The sequence below is a fragment of the Strix aluco genome, chromosome 2 (assembly GCF_031877795.1).
Source record: "Strix aluco isolate bStrAlu1 chromosome 2, bStrAlu1.hap1, whole genome shotgun sequence".
NCBI lineage: Eukaryota > Metazoa > Chordata > Aves > Strigiformes > Strigidae > Strix > Strix aluco.
The window spans coordinates 26,744,096-26,756,647 of NC_133932.1; positions in this window are offsets into that span (position 1 = coordinate 26,744,096).

Here is a 12,552-nt window from a genome sequence, read left to right on the forward strand (position 1 = left end):
AGTGGACAGACTGAAATGTGTCAGAGGAAAAGCATTTTATCAGATGAATTAGGCTATGCAGTTTTGCCTTAAATATCAGATGTACTTTTTTGTATTGATGAGACTGTGAAATAGAACAAAATTTTATTAAAAAAAATATCTGATCAGTCGTGGTTCATTCATTTTCTATTTGTCCTAATTTGAAGCCAGAACACTTCTTTTGATATTTGTTATATTAGTCTTTTCCTGTTCACTAGCACCCCTGATTTTAACTAGTATATTCCTCTAAAATAAAGCTACGTATCTTTTTGCCTCACAGCTCTTCACCAAGGAATATGAGGAGTAATATATTTTATTATCTGGCTTTGGTTAGGCATGAGGCATGAGACAAGAACACACTTTGATCTTTATTCTGTGTAAGAAGTACCATTGTTGGGAGTAAAAAAATAGGCAATTAATAAGTAATTTGGACTTGAAGATGAGAAAGACTATTAATGTGTCTCTCTTTTTGTATGGTTCTATAATTTATCTAGTGGAGAGTAATATGCTCTCCCTTCCTGGCAAGAAAATACCAACCAAGAGAAGAAGATTTCTCTGCCAGTAGCCATCTTAGCCAACAAGGTCTGAAATGTAATTGTTAACCTGACTGGGATGCTATTCTGTTAAACTGTTGGAGATACAGCCATGGCACAAAAAAAGGAAACAGGAGAGAAGTTGTCTACCATGGTTCTGGCTTATGAGAAGTTCAGCTTTGTAGGATGAGCTACAATCTTAAATTTAAACTTTCCTTTGATTTGTACACCAGTATCTGCTTGGCCACTTCACAAACTTGAGGCACATTGTTCTCAACACCTGTAGCAATGGATCAGCCCCACAGACTTACTGACATTAAAAAAAAAACAAAAAACAAAAAACCAAAACAAAACCCAAACCAAAACAAAACCTTTTCCCAACTCACCATAAAGAGAGAAGGCTTTGATGAGCATTCAGTCTGCTCGGTCTACATCTATTCACTGTTTTGTCTTGCCATCCTTCACTATCAAGTCTCAAATTTGATTACAAGCAGTTTTCAGCAGGGATCATATCTTCCTCATCTCTGTGGACACTCAGATGTCTTCTCTGCAGAGTCATAAAGTAATAATGAAAACCAGACACACACATCCATCAGCTAACCTGGCATAAGTAGTAGTCACTACAGACAAATCTTTGCACGTTATTAGACTTATGTATAATCTAAGAGAGTAACAGCTGAGGAATAAAAATGAGTCCAAGGTGAGATTTTTCAAGCTTGCCTTTAAGAAGCACAATGAGGGCATGAACATACACCTTCAGAGGAGCCTGATTTCAGACTGTTAAGGAATCACTTTGTGGATCTCCGGTATGGCTCCTTTTTGCTGACAGAGTTTTCTCCTTGCATTCCTTCTTGCAACCACTTCTTCTGTCTGGGACTTTAAATCAGGACCTTCTCAAGGCCGCATGATCCACTTGGTGTGAGGGGTGAAGCTGGTGAAATGGCCCATTAGCAAAAAAATGCTGCAGAGGAAAGTTTTAATACGATCCAGTTCCACCTACAGACATGGTGTTTGGCTCTCATCTTGTTGGTCAGATGCTCACAGCTGTGCTCGGGCCAGCCAAGGGCAGCTGCAGGAAGGGCAGAACTTCACAAGAGGATGGATGCATTCACTGCCAGTTTTTACCACTGTTACTGTTACCCTGACTAACTGCACATCTTTAGAGCTAGGTTTGGTCTTTTCCATTTAGCTCTAGAAAATAGGGTTCTATCCCCACTAAATGTCTAAGCAGCGTTTGTTATTCAGTTATATCTGCTTTCTTGTCCCTCACCTTGACCAGAATTTAAGCTGTAAGTATCCCTTTGCAAGGTGGAGCAGGTTTTTATTTCCTCTTCCTTCCTTCCATGCAATACATTTCAGCCTTGATCATTTGGCTTTGAAGGGCTCAAGGGCAGAGTGTGTGGGATGTGACATTTACCTCTTTTATTCTTATTTCAATGTGCAGGGCCAGGTGAGAATTTTGCTTTCCAATTTTTATAAACTCTGTCCATCACACGCCCACGCAGAAACAGGCAAAAGAAAAGCTACCTACATTCAGCATGAGAGAAAGGTATTGACGTATGGGCTGGGTGCAGAACTGAGAACAAGGCTTTGACTTTCTAAACCTTATCCTGACATGGTTTCCTCCTGAACTCCAGGTAAACCATTTAACTTCTGCTCTCCATATATATACAGATAATAATAATTACTGGGTTTATATTTTATCAGTTTCCATAATACCTGTATGCTCCATCCAAGAGAAAATATAGTGCAGTTTTGTCTAAACAATATTTTCCTATATCATACAGTTACTTCCTGAAGAGCCCTATATGAGTGCTAAGTACCTGTTAGTAGGTTTTTTCTTGCTTGCATCTCCATCGCCACTAAAAGCTGAACATATTCTCCATGCTCAGGAGGCAAGACTGCAAAAACAGACGAGACATCCCTTTGCTCTGAGGGACAGCAAATGTAGATCAGTAGAGTTGAGGGTCTTGCCACAGACAACAGCAGGTAACAGTTCACCAATGCTGAAATCTAAGGGAAAGCAGAAGTTCAGTGCTTCCACAGGCACAGTGGTGCACAAGGACAGATGAGTTTGCAAAGGTCTGATAGAAGAAGGCACCCCCAGTATCTAAGCATGTGTCTAATTGCCTTCCCTAATCCATGCCTAGGGACAGGCTCTGGTGCTTACTTTCTCACATGAGTAGCTTTGCAGTACACGAACTCACGTACACGTCAACACTTTCCATCCATCCACACATGCATACATACTCATGCTGATTTTACATATTCTGTCTCAGTGTATGAACTGTGAGATTGCAGGAGGGGCTGGTAGCAAGGTTTCCTAACACTTGTTATGATAAACACCCTGCCATCAATTGCCTGTAACTTTGCCAAACTTCTCCTGTCTAGCTCCAGCTGAAATTTTCTGTGCCAACTATATACCACAAGCCAGATGCTTTTTGGAAAACATCTGCACTATAACAGTTCAGACAGTTCAGCGATCTGGATCAGGGAAAAATGCACTGTTGTGTCTATGCTGAAAAAAAAAAGAAAATCTGGGTAACCTGCTAGTAGAAATGGTCTTACTAACCCCATACTTTGCAGCAGGAATTTAAGTGTGTCTGGAGGCCTTGAGCCTTATTCCAAGAGTGCTTTTTGCCATCCACATGAAGAATTGCTCACTTTGGCCTAGTGACCAGATTTTGAAGCCTCCTACCTTGTAGTTGAAAATCTAGAAAATCTTCAGAGCTAAAAGTTGCAAAGGGAGCAGGGCAAATCCTGCCCAGCCTCCAGATTGCTCGGGGCCGCTGGTGCAGCAGGGGATGAACCAACTCAGCCCAAGCATGAGACTGTTACCATGGCTTTCATGCTCTCCTCTGAGGCCAGGGCACAATGGAAGGATTCACCCTGCTCTGCAGGTGGAGCAGAAGGAAGCTAGCTTTCATTATCATATCCCTCTCTTTCGCTCTGCCCTGAAGGCCATGTCCCCATCCAGGAGGAAGGCACCTGGCTGGCCAAGGCTCAACAAGACCCACTGCTCAGCTGCAGGCCTCACATAAGAAAATTCATGTTTAAATCTATGTTTGAGAAAAATAAATTTTATGAATTTTCTTATATGTAGCCTCTCAGGTGTTCATCCCTCCACTATGGTTTTTGACTAATCGCAGTCTACTTATTATTTCATTTTTCCAACATATAAACAGTAGCCTTAGTGCTCTACTGAGTCAGGACTTCATAGAAACAGGGCAACACTTCTTTCAAATTCAATACAACATATTTAATTGATACTCGCTGTGGGAGTCCTACCTCAAACAGGAAATATTGGACACCTCTGTGGAGGCTTAACAGCAAGTGCTTCTGACCACTGGGCCCATGTGGTCGTTCAGCATCCCCCTACTTACAGTTTTGGCCCTCACACATCCCAGTGTGGGTCACTGTGAAAACTACTAAGGGGCACAGATGATGTCCCCAGCTGGTAGTAGTGAAAGATTAATACTAAATGGCCTTTTATCATTCTGTTTGCACATCAATCCTTATAGATGCACCTGTGGAAGGAGGGCTATGAGGTGGCTCTTTCCTGGCCACCAGATCCTACTTCAGGTTCTCCAAGGATGCCCTCTTCTCCAACCCCACTCTAGGCACAGCCCAGTACATGCATGCCTGCACCTACATAGCTGCAGGGGTGAGCCTGCACCTCCATCACCAATTACAAACCATGAGGATACTTTCAGTGTGGTATGTCATCTGGTCACAGAGACCAACTCCTGCTCCCTGCTTCAGTGGCACCAGGTGCATCTACATAGGCATTTCAGTCCAGAACAGAAGGACGCTTTGGAAGTGCATCCCTTGATCACCTCCACTTCTTGCACTCTGGGTCGCACTGCTGGGCGGTCAAAGACCGCATGAAATAGATTCTTCCAGGTTAAAAATAGACCAGGAAATAAACCTTAGTAGTACTCATGATGTGCTGCTGCCACTATGGGTGTTTGACTCATGGGCTCAGACCAAAGCTAGTCTGAAATATACCCTCCACATGCATACAGTGTGAATATTAGGGCCTACCACACTAACTGTATCACTCTACAGATCTATTTGAATTGCATCGCACTATCTGGTAATGTAGCCAACATTTTTAAGCAGTAGAAAAACAATGAAAACCTGTAGAAAACCAGGTTAATCTGGTGCCTTTCCAAGCAAAGGTGCATTTTTGCCAAAATCTTCAAGACTTGTGTCTTTCAGAGCTCTTTTCACCAGGAAGTATAGGATGATCCCCTAAATAACTATGCGATTTGTGCTTTTGTTTTAAAAGGGATTTTTTTTTTTCAGTGTTCAGCTGGCTTTAATCAAGAGATTTGAAAAATCTTCCAAATTCCAAACTTTCAGATGCATGCATCCATACTTACTATAACATCTAGTCAGCCTCAAGATTTTTCTGCTAATCTTCTAATAATCCTAACACAGCAATTTCATGCTCTAGCACATCTGCTTCCAAAAGACACTTTGCATTTTTTTTCTGATTGTGTTCTTGCATCTAAAGAAAACTGAAATGAATGTTACAATTTACATCGAACACTGTTGAGTTCCTAGTGGGGAAGACAAATGATTGTTATGATTTGGAACACCATGATATGCAACAAAACATTTAGGGAACCATAAGACATATGGTTCTTTCTTTTCTTACGGTGAAAAAAATGAGAGGATACCAATTATTGACATTTTGCCCCAGAAGCTTACAGCTTTCTTTTATGGGAAATATATTCATTCAATATTCTTTGTATTTTTTTCTCAGATAAATTCTTTTATCTTTGACTACCTGGATTCAGAATAATTATATTTTACACCCCAATAACATTAATGTTATGGATTTTAAATTAAGATTTTACTGCTTCCCACATTGTCTCCCCAGACTAGTTCACAGTAAATAGTATCCCTGACAAACAACTGACCACAGATTGTCTTCATCTTGCTGAGACAAGAAGCAAAGATCTTTTTCTTTCATTTATGTTATAGCCATGAGAATGTATAATTTATGTGCTCAAATACAGTATTCACAATGCTACTTGTTTGATTATTTCCTAGTCAATAAATCCATAATCTCCTGGGCTGCTGAGTATCACTATGTTTAATGTTTGAGGAAGGAAAGCCCAGTTGAATAAAGACAGAAAATACCTCCACTCTGTAAGGAAAATTTTGCTAAGGGGCAAACCTAAAATATTGGTGTATGTCCTAAAGGTAAAACCCAACTTTTTCTGAATTACAAACCCTGCTGCTGTGTCTGACAGACTCATCGCTGCTTCTCCCTTTTGCTTGCCTACTGTACTTGCCAGTTCCTGGAAAATAGTTGTCTGTGACACTTCGTGTATCCAAACAATATCCCTCTTGTGTTTTAACTGCTACACAAATAGAAATATGACATAAAGGACAAGGGATAATTTTGGCCTGCTGACATTTTTCGTGTCCGTGGGTTAAAGAAAGTTAATAAGAGAGTTTACTGTGTGTACCACTTGCACACTAAAAACGTTCCTCAAGAGGTTAAAAGTTCAAAGTTGAGTCAAAGTCTGCACTGCCTCCACTCTTCCCTTTTAATTATCTGAGGTCAGGAAGTTAATAATACCAGAAATCCCCAGTAGGGACCTCTTGCTCAGTGTATGAACTTTAAACTTGTTCAGCTTTTTTCAAAGGGTAAAAAGTTCAGTGAAAACACAGTGGATTTTCCCTCTGGTCTCCACCAATTCAACCTCAAGGGTTAAAAGTTTAACTGTAAAAGAGGAACCTTTGTTCTCTGAGCTACAGTTACAGAGTTCATTTATTAAAAGGTAAAGATTTCAAACAACAGCTGAAGTCCAAAGTGATTATTTTCCATAATGATGAAAATATCACAATAAAAGAAAGTCCTTTGATCTGTTATCACTTCCCTCAGAAGTGACTGTCAAAACTTATTTTTCTCTTTATTTTGAACTTTGGACAAGTAATGGAGCCACATGGGTCCCTTAGGCCACGTATATCTGTTAAACAGCAACATGCTGCATTTGTGAATTTGTCCTACATTTTTCAGCCAGACAATATCTTTTCCCTACTGAAACATTTACGGCAGATGTTTCTCCACCAGGACTTTTTGCAGAGTTTATTTCACACAATCTCAGGTTCACCAGTTCTGTCAATGGTGAATGTGTCAAGTATAGGTGTTTTCATTATCTTAATTCTCTAAAGAATAAGATCCCCATGCTGACCTTTTAGCAACTACGCTGCTAGAAAATATACAAAACATTTAATCTAAAATATATCTGGTTTTATATAACACAGTTCTGATTTGTGCTATGGGAGTTCCCTGAGGGGTATTCAATAGATGCAAATAGACTGATACTAATTGGTGTGGGTCAAAAGGTTTCTAAAAAGAGGAAAAGCCAACAAAAATGTTACTTTTGCTTTTAGTATTTGTTCTGTGTCAAATGGACAGGATAAGCATTTATGAAACTGAAATAGGAAATGCCCTTGGCTCGCTATGCATGAATTTGGGATAACTGCAGTCTCAAAAAACAACAAATTCTAATTTGGGCTGTCCTTGGGGAATTTCTCATAATGCGAGTGTTGGATTGCTGTGGTGTGAGTGGTCTTTTTATTAAAGATCAGCTTATTAAAGTTCAAATATTCCCAGAACAGTTCAGTCCTGTTTCATTTATAAAGAAGTTGAAGCTCAGCATTTCAGTCTTGCTGTATCTGCAAGCAAAAATCTCTCACTGTGTGCCTGAAAGTGTTGCTCTGACCGACACCTGTGACTCTGTTCTTTGATACAAACCTCAGCAAAATCAATACGAGCTCTCACTTCAACATGCTTTAGATCTGACCATCTCACTCTCAGAACATAACTGAAGATTTTTTTTCCTCATCCTGCTCCACCCAACCCATGCTTTGGAGGATGATTCTGTTTTGAGAAATGAAGTTTTAAATCTAACTCAGCTCTAGAATTTCTTTCACTGGGATGTAACGCACACTTTGCATTTCCAGGCCTTTCTCATAATGTTAACCACTGTGTCTATAACATAACATGTACTTTGCAATGGACCTGCAAATCTTCACTATTAGGAAGTGAAAATTACCTTTTTGATTTTCAGTTCTCCTACAGACTTTGCATGACCTTTTATTCCATTTAACTTATCATTCATCAAACACTTCTACAAACATCTCTCCTTTATAATTTTTGTCACCTGTTTATACTGTCAGATGAAGACTACAGCAAAGATAAGCTTTCCTTGAATATTCTGAGAAACATTTTCTCTCTCTTTTATGTGATCAGCAATTGACTCCAACACACAAGAGGTTTTAAGCTCAGTTCAGTAGGAAGGGTTTACTATTTTGGCAGAACTAGTTTACTAGATCCAACAGTACCAAAGTTCAGCTCATGATGGTGACCTTACAAGAGGGTCTAGCTGGGCCAGCCCAGCCATATTTACATCAGTCTCTCCAAAGATGGTGCTTGGCACTAACTCTGCATGACCTTCTCAGCAAGCTCCATTCAAACCCCAAACTTACAAATTAACAACAGATTCTGCAGGTTATAGGCCATCCAGATAGAGGAAAGGATGACTGAATCTGATTATGAAACCATTTACGAGACTTGCAATAGGTAGCACAGCATAATTTTTTATTGGAAGAGCTCCCTTTTGGACACAATTGTCATTTTACTCCACAAATTATAATTATGCTTAATATGAAAAAAAAAGCAGACTGTTCAATACAGCTGACACTGACAATATTTGTGCAAGGCATGACTGTTTCACAAATATAATCTTGAGTTCAAGTGATTCCAGGATCAAATTGAATACCTGGCAATCAGACCTCCATAAATTATCATTTTAAATGGAGCATACATTTTCAGCTTCTCTGAGACACAAACTATTCTAGTTCACTTTTCCTTCTCTCTACATATGCCTTTCTGCCTTTAACTATAGCTGTTACATGTTCCATGGCACATTCCAGCCTTTCTACAGGCTAACCCAAACAGGCTTTTACTGTGTCTTAATATTCAGGCTAAAAAATTAAGTTGTTATTTTTCTTTGCAGTAAAACAAACTTCATTAGCAAAATTGCTAACACATACTGTATTGTCTTGAAGCTGCGTTGCTGGGTATTTTTTTGATAGTGCAATTGTAGCCACAGAGTTCAAAACCAGCACTTCAGAGAGTTTCTTTACTCATCTCTGCCATCATCTCACTCCCTTCACATGCATGCATCTATACAAAAGCACTTCTGAGTGAAAAATTCAGCATCTGACAACCAGGATAGGAGAAGTGCTTTCTAGAACAAGAGTTCTGATCCACAAGCACCATCAAGCTGCACTGGGAAGAGTAGAGGATTAGGCTTTCCACCTGCCCTCCTGGCTAGTGAAACAGTCAAGTGTTTCTACTCTCCTGTTGTCTCATTCTACTGCTCTGCGTATTAATATACTATGCAGAAGTTTAAATTAACATAAATCAACCACGAGCTGTGGTAGCTTATATGCAATCACACATACAGCTCTGTTGCCTCTGCATCAAGGGTGATGACCTCCCACTGAGGAATGGGGAAGGGTGCTAACCTTTGAAATTTCACCAAAATGAGTCACTGGCACCTGTGAGAAGAGCCCTGAATGACACACCATACTGGAGGGGTGGGGGACAGTTATTGGATGTTTTCATCATCTCTGCACTTTGTTACAACTCTACAGTTTGTTTCCCTTACCATTCCTCCTTTTAATTCTTTGCCAAGTCATTCTGCACCACTTGTGTCTTTTTACTGTAAACCTAACTGACAAAGCTCTGTCCCTTGCCCTGCAGGAACATACTGCCATGATAGATACTAGGAAAAGCCAAAGTAATTTGAATGTCTTTCCTACAGAGAAAGCTCTTCTGGAGGAGCTGCTCCTCATGACATATTCTGTATGAGAAGAGAAGGAGAGAACATAAATTCAATCACCATATGCTACAAAAAGCCACCCACAGATAGCACATAATCTGATGCTATAGCCCCTAAGTTTAGACCTAATGGGTCCCTTTGAACAAATGGATCTTTCTTCATAATGTTACCCCTGCTCATCTAAAATGGAAACAGCCAAGAAAAATAGCTGGATGCCAGCTGCCCACAGTACATTTCACATGAAACGTGTAAAAAATCAGTCACAAGGCAGTGAATAGCAGACTGCTATCTACAGACAGCTCTAACAAGCACTTTGGGTTCTTATTATTCTTTTACTGTAGCATTTTCATGCCTATTATTTTACTAGACTGGACCCACTTAATAAAAGGATAATATGGCTTGTGAGTGGATGATAAGATTATCTATCTGATAGCTGCAGACAAAGGTGATGTGAAAAGGGAAAGAGCCTCCCTCTGTATCCAAATCCTTCTACACGTGATTCATTTGCAATCTCTGGAGCCACAAATAACAGATCTTATGGAAAGGGTAGGATTAATATTAATTTAATTAATTATTTATTCAGAAGACAAAATCTCTTCTTCCCTTATGAGTACAAACTCTCTTCTGAGCTCAGAGTCTGGGGTGCTGACCACCATTAGACCCACTTGCTAAAATTATGTCCCATGCAACCAAGAGAAATGAAAGGTCATAAAATCAGAGTTTTCAAATAGTCTCTCAAGATCCAGAGCCCTAAAGCCCTTTTGTCCTTTCAAGAACAGCAACAAACGGAAATTCTTCAGGGTGTGAAAAAGGCTGAAGCAAGCTTTGCAAATGAAAACACAGGGAAGTCGCTTTTTCCCCATGAAGGGAGCACACATGTAGGGAACAACTTGGTCCAGTTTGAAATGTACTGGCCATTGAAACACAATTTCTTCTAAAGGCAAAGCTGAGTTAAAAGAGTAGACCTCAATTAAAACAGAAGGATGAGCACAGGACAATACTAAAATTGCTACATACTCTCATCAGAACCAACTGTGTGGGATGAGTAGTCCTAAAACAATGGAGTCTTTAAAAAAAAAAAACCCAAACACAAATGAACTTAAACACGCAGCTTTTGCAACCAACTTATGTGTTAGCCCTCTTATTCATTTTGCAGACAAAGAACGTTGAAGGTCATTACAGCAAAGAGCTCCAGGCAAATTTCTCAAAGTTCACAACCCCTCATGAAAACAATTCACTTCCATAAATTATTGGGTGATAACTAGTATGAACATTGAAAAGATTTGGGCAGTACCCAGTAGGAAAAAAAAAACTCTGCTTTGAACTATCCAAAAATATAAGCAAGACATGTAGAAATAATTAATCATATAAAACCTATTACAATTAAAAGTGTATTCTTAAATAGCTTCTTGATTGAGAACAAATGCCTCATTAATCTGGAACGTATCAATTTAGGAACACAAGAAATGTCAAGCAGAGAATGATGACCAACATGACATGGGACTCCACATGCTGTATGTGCTCCATCTCAAAGGCTCACAGAGAACAGCCAATGTAAAGGTCAGTGAATGTGGCGAGTTGGAAAAAATTCCACTGACATTTGATATTTTTCAAGTCAGTTTATTTCATTGTAGACCACTAAACATTATAGTTCTAAAGTGGTTGCATTATCATACCATCTGCTATAGTTTTCAGACATGCCTTCTACCCCAGTATTTCTCTGGGAACATTTTTACTACTATTATGTTTTTTTAAAAAAATGGATTGCTGCATCTTACTGTATGTCCACATACTACTTTCTAGGCAAATGTGAGTTTGCTCTGTCCATTTTACAAATTAATTAAGAGGGGTGCAACCACACTGGAACAACTCCAAACCCGATCCAATGCATCATACTTCTCAGCAGGGTTTACTGTCCTGGGCTTTGTACCATGTTATTCAGTTGGCAAGTATGTTGTTCAACACAAGGCAAGCTCTTGGAAAGCTCCTTTCTGGCTTGAAACATATGCTTTAAAAAGACTTCACCATTCAATTTTATAAAACTTCATTGCCGATTTTCAAAGGCCACACTCTAACATAAAAACCTTCCACTGTTACAACATTGTAGTTTAGAGAGGAAATTTTAATTTCAATAATATTTTGCAGTTGAATTTCTGGTGCAAATAACATGTAAGTGTTTTTCCTTAAAGACTTAATTTTGGTGGTAGATTTCACCTAGGGAGTCAGAACTGGCTATGGTGGCAAAATCAATCTTTTCAGATCTTAACAACACTACCACCAGCAGGACTTGATAGCAGTGCTGCATCAGCAGACCTATTCCAGCTGTGAATTTGGCCTTAGACAATTAGTCCATTTGGTCTCAACACCAGTGTGAAGAGAGTTTATATAGCTGTTTTGCACCTTTGAAAGCTCAGTGAGCACCACTTCTTTCCTGTAGTCTACATAAGGAAGGCTCTAAAGTGTCCATTTATGGCTTGTCCTGTCACCATGTATACACAGCCATTTTTCTTCCATGACAAGATGTCACCTTTGACAAAAATGCAGATTCATGTCATGTTTCCAGTTTTTCAAAAGAAAGAGAACTTTCTGTAAAACCCAGAAGCATATATGGAGAAAATTTTGATTTTGCTGAAAAGTTATTTCCTGGTTCAGAAATAACTCCACTGTACTAATGTTGTTGCTCTGGCTGAACTGCTGCAATAGAGCACAGGAGTTATCTGGTGAGCTGTTTTTGGGAGCTGACAATGATCTGCCTCATATCTTTCTTCTCCTCTTTGTCCCAGATTGTATTTCTTATTATACAGAATGAAGTTAAGGAGATTTGCTGGATGGGGGTTAAACCTGCTACTATTTCAAAATGTTTTATTGTTTTATTCCAATTCAATATCTGTACAGTGTAAACTGTACAGATACTTAAGCAATCATGTTTAAATTGCCTGAAAAGGAGGAGGTTTATACAAAAAAATAAAATAAAATTATACAAGTATGGGAGTGTCTTGCCTGCAACAGCTGTCCAATCAGAGGATAACACAATGCAGCATAATTTACGTTTCACACATAACCAACAGGACTTCAGAAACAAGTACAAAAATAAAAACCTCACAGAAAGCTTGATTTAAATGAGAAAT